Source organism: Octodon degus, unplaced genomic scaffold (assembly GCF_000260255.1).
Source record: "Octodon degus isolate 3935 unplaced genomic scaffold, OctDeg1.0 scaffold00155, whole genome shotgun sequence".
NCBI classification, from domain to species: domain Eukaryota; kingdom Metazoa; phylum Chordata; class Mammalia; order Rodentia; family Octodontidae; genus Octodon; species Octodon degus.
Window position 1 is genome coordinate 6203453 of NW_004524731.1, and position 5269 is coordinate 6208721.

The 5269-nt window shown below is 45.8% G+C and overlaps 2 pseudogenes; both read left to right on the forward strand.

Annotated features, from left to right (window-relative positions):
* The first annotated feature begins 520 nt into the window (after positions 1–520).
* LOC101575902 lies at positions 521–1560 on the forward strand (annotated as a pseudogene).
* Positions 1561–3549: 1989 nt separating this feature from the next.
* On the forward strand, positions 3550–4404 carry LOC101560016 (annotated as a pseudogene).
* The last annotated feature ends 865 nt before the right edge of the window (positions 4405–5269 follow it).

Here is a 5269-nt window from a genome sequence, read left to right on the forward strand (position 1 = left end):
TTACAGCCTCCCAAATGCTGGGATTACAGGAACACACCACCACACCCAGTTTCAATCATCATCTCAGCATGCCCAAGGGGTGGGGCTGGCACAACAGGCCTGGGGATTGAACCCCCAGCCACTGCACCTGCTTGCAGGCACTTTAATCCACTGAGCTATTTGGCCAGCCCTGGATCTCATGTTTTTGAAATTTCTGCATTTCAAAGCTAATCTCCAACAAAGTAAAAAGAAAACCCACAGACTGGGAAAAAATTATATCTGACTGTCCCTCTGACAAAGGCCTTCTATCTAGAATGTATAAAGAATTAAAAAGCATCAGGCATGACCATCCAGAAGTGGCTGCCAGGCTCCTTCCCCAGTCTCCATCTTCAGTTCACCTATCTCCACTCTAGTCTCTACCATGTCCATAATGATGACCCACAAGTCCTACAAGGTGTCCACCTCCTGCCCCTAGGCCTTCAGCAACCTCTCTTACACCAGCAGGCCTGCTTCCCACATCAGCTCCGCCAACTTCTCCTGAATGGGCAGCAGCAGCAGCTTCCAGGGTGGCCTGGGGCTGGGTGGCTGTGGTAGGGCTGGTAGTGTGGGGAGCATCACAGCCGTCCAGGTGAACCACAGCTTACTGAACTCCCTGAACCTGGATGTGGACCCTAACATCCAGGCTGTGCCTATTCAGGAGAAGGAGCAGATCAAAAACCTCAACAAGTTTTCCTCCTTCATCAAGAAGATTTGGTTTCTAGAGCATCAGAATAAGATTCTGGAGACCAAGTGGAGCCTCCTGCAGCAGCAGAAGACATCCTGGAGTGACATGGACAACATGTTTGAAAGCTACATCAACAACCTCTGGTGGCAGGTGGACACACTGGGTCTGGAGAAACTGAAGCTGGAGGCAGAGCTTGGAAACATGCAAGGGCTGGTGGAGGACTTCAAGAATAAATACGAAGATGAGATCAACAAATGTATGGAAATGGAGAATGAATTGGAGCAGTCAGGCTCAGGTTGCTGTGGTTTGATCCTCAGATCCTCAAGCCTTACTAACTCTGCCCTGAAGGCATCCTGAGCCAGCCAAAAGAAAAAAAAAATTCTTCTGAACCTTTGGGCCAGGGAGATGGCTCAGTAGAATAAGTGCTTCCCTGGCAAGTGCAAGGGCCTGAGTTCAATCCCTGGTTCTGCCAAAAAAAAAAAAAAAAAAAAAAAAAAGGACGTGGATGAAGCTTACATGAACAAGGTGGAGCTCGAGTTATGCTGGAAGGGCTGACTGATGAGACCAACTTCCTCAGGCAGCTGTATGAAGAGGAGATATGTGAGCTGCAGCCTCAGATCTCAGACACATCCATGGTCCTGTTCATGGACAAAAGCCAACCGCTGGACCTGGATGGCATCATCACTGAGGTCAAGGCCCAGTACGAGGTGATCGCCAACTGCAAGTGGGTCGAGGCCGAGAGCATGTACCAGATCAAATATGAAAAGTTGCAGACTCTGGGTGGGAAGCACGGGGATGACCTCTGCCACACAAAGTCTGAGATCTCTGAGGTGAACTGCAGCATCAGCCACCTGTAGGCAGAGATTGAGGCCCTCAAATGATGGAGAACATCCCTGGAGGCTGCCATCACTGATACTGGACAGCATAGGGAGATGGCCATTGTAGTGGTTGATACATTGTGTCAACTTGGCTGGATGACTCTGCATTGCGGTTCCAGCCAGTGGGGGTCCCGCCCTGGGGCACAATTGGTTCCGCCCCAGAGTGACTCAGCACAAAGAGACCATATAAAAGGGCTGAGGAGGGAGTTGATGTTCCACTTCATCAGAGGAACTTCAGTCCTCATATTCTGCTTGGACTTCATCGCCTGGCTTGCAATGCAGACTCTTTGGCCTCTGGCTTGAATCCATCGCCTTCCACTGCAGACTCTTCAGCCTTCTGTCACAGACCCATTAGCTGATGGATAGAGACTTGCACAGAGCACAGCAGTGAGCTTCACACCTTGGGACTGAATTCTTCAGTCTGGGGTGTGCAGATGCCCTCTGCACGCTCCCTCATCTGACTCTGTGGCTGACTGTTGTAAGTCAATCTTGTAATTCCTTATACTGTGTGTATCTTGTGTTAATACCTGTTCCTTATATTATATCTGTTCCTCTAAGTAAAACCCTGACCAACACAATAGCTCAGTGGTATAAGCCCCTGCCTGGCAATGCAAAGACCCAGGTATGATCCCCAGTACTACATGCCATGCAGGCCTTGGAAGCCCAGGCCATGCTGGCCAACGAAAATGGACATGGTGGCACATGCTTGTAATCCCAATACTGGGGAGGCTGAGACAGGAGGAACACTACAAGTCCAAGCTGCATAGTGAGTCCCTGTATCAAGAAAGAAAGAAGAAAGAAAGAAAGAAAGAAAGAAAGAAAGAAAGAAAGAAAGAACTTTTTTTTTAAATTATTTATTTATTTTTATTTATTACATTTATTTATTGTGTGTGTGTGTGGCCAGCTCAGCCCACCAGGGGGCGGGGCCGGCCGGCATGAGGCGCTGGGGGATCGAACCGCGGTCCCTGTGCTTTGCCAAGGTTGTTTCAAGTAGGTGCTTTAGACCACTGAGCCATCTCTCCAGCCCCAGAAAGAACTTTTTAAAAAGACTAATAGGCAGCAATGAAAAAGGAGCCAACACTAATGATATAAAAAGATATTTACATAAATAATAGTAGAAAACTTTCCAAGTATGAGGAAATAAGCTGACATTAAGATAAAAAGGCATATAGAACTTCAAATAACATCAACCAAAATACGTCTACACCCAGACATATAATAATAATTTAGATCCCAGAAATTCAGCACAAGAACAACATACTAAAAACTGCATGAGAAAAGAAACAGATCACATTTAAAGGAAAGCCTGTCAGAATCACAGAGCAGATTTCTCAACACAAACCATCAAGTCAAGAACTGGGGCTGGTGAGATGGCTCAGTGGTCTAAAGCACCTACTTAGAACAAGCTTAACAAAGCACAGGGACCGCGGTTCAATCCCCCAGCACCACATGCCAGCCAGCCCTGCCCCCTGGTGGGTTGAGCTGGCCACACACACACACACATAAATAAATAAATTAAAAAAAAAAAGAATTTTTAAAAGAAGTGTATGAAGTATTTCAAGGACTACAAAACAACTTCTAATCCAGATTGTTATACCCTGCATAACTGTCTTTCAAAATTGATGCAGAAGTAAAATACTTCCACAACAAAGGATAGCTAAGGAAATTCATGACCATCAAGCCAACCCTACAAAGAATACTGAAAGATATTCTAGAAGGAAATCAAAATGACCACAACTCCAAGAACAGCAACAGAAAGAAACCATCAAACAGGGCAAACAAACACAGGAAAAGTAGGGTACCTCAGCAGGAAAATACAATGATAAACATAAACCAATACATATCAATTATGACCACGAATGTAAATGGACTCAGTTCACCAATTAAAAGAAATAGACTGGTGGACTGGATCAAGAAACAAAATTGAACAATACGCTGTATATAAGAAACAAATTCAGCCAGCAGGGGGCCTTCCAGTCCCGAAGCATCTCATCCAGAGACCCCCAAATGCGAATCTTGAAGTTCGAGGTCCCCAGGGAAGTTCGCTACTAACCTTCTATAAAGCTAGAAGGGCCGAGGCTCTCGATCCTAGCTTGGTTTGTGGGGTACCAAGGCTTGGGCAGCATGACTACGGAAACCTTCGTGAAGGATATCAAGCCTGGACTGAAGAATCTGAACCTTATCTTCATTCTCGGCTGGAGACAGGCCGAGTGACCAAGACAAAGGACGGGCATGAGGTTCGGACCTGCAAAGTGGCTGACAAGACTGGCAGCATCAATATTTCTGTCTGGGACGACGTGGGCAACCTGATCCAACCTGGGGATATTATCCGACTCACCAAAGGGTATGCTTCAGTGTTCAAAGGTTGTCTGACACTGTACACTGGTCGTGGGGGTGATCTGCAGAAGATTGGAGAGTACAGAATGACAGCAGCCCTACAGCCACCCAGGCTGCCACTGGACCCCCTTCAGTCTCTCCAGCTTCTGAGAGCCAGAATGGGAATGGACCGAGTGCCCCGCCAGGCCCTGGTGGTGGCCCACATCCCCCTCACACTCCCTCCCACCCACCCAGCACCCGGATCACTCGAAGCCAGCCCAGCCACACAGCAGCTGGCCCTCCTGGCTCCTCCAGCAATCCTGTCAGTAACGGCAAAGAAACCCGTAGGAGCAGCAAGAGATAGCAAGACACTGTTTCTCCCCTGCTGCCACCACCCACAGCCCAGGTTCTACTGGAGAACCAGTCTTCCCTTGGGCAGCTGGCTTTGGGGTGGGGGTTAGCGTAGCAGTATTTTAGCCACTAAACTTCCCTGGAAGGGTGGTGAGCGGTGGCCTTATTCACCCTAAGTCCATATTTCACTCATCCAGCTGGAGCTGCCTGTTCCCTACATTCAGGCCCTGTGCCAGCCCTTCTCTTTAGAAACACAGTTACAGTCTCTTTCTCATGTGTGTGATATGAGAGTGTAAATGAAAGCCCTCCCAATAAATGTTTCCACTCTGCACTAGAAAAAAAAAAAAAAAAAGAAAGAAAAAAGAAAGAAACAAATTCAACTCAAAAGGAAATTTGCAGACTGGAAGTAAAAAGATGCAATAAATAACCCATTTGCCAGGAGCTTAGAAAACAGCAGCGTAGCTATTTTGTTCACAGACAATGTGAACTTCAAACCAGGAATGATCAAATGAGATAAAGAAGGTCACTACATGCTTGTTAGGGGAAAACTTCAAGAGGAAGACATAATAGTGATAAATATGTATGCGCCAAATATGGGAGCACCCAACTATATAAGATATATTTTAAATGACATAAAAAGTTTAATAACCAATGACAATCTTAACAGGGGATCTTAACACCCCATTATCTCAAAGGGATAGATCACCTAGACAAAAAATTAACAAAGACATAGCAGAACTGAACCAAACTTTGAACAAATGGACTTAGTGGACATTTATAGAGTGTTCTACCCAACAATATCTGAATACACATTCTTTACAGCTGCACATGGGATGGTCTCTAAAATAGACCGCATGCTAGTCCATAGATCATGCTTAAGTAAATGCAAGAAAACAAAAATTATCCCATGCATATTATCTGACCACTGAAATGAATGAAACTGAAAATTAATGGCAAAAGAAAATGCAAAAAACTCCATAAGCACATGGAAATTAAATAACATCATCTTCAGCAATCAATG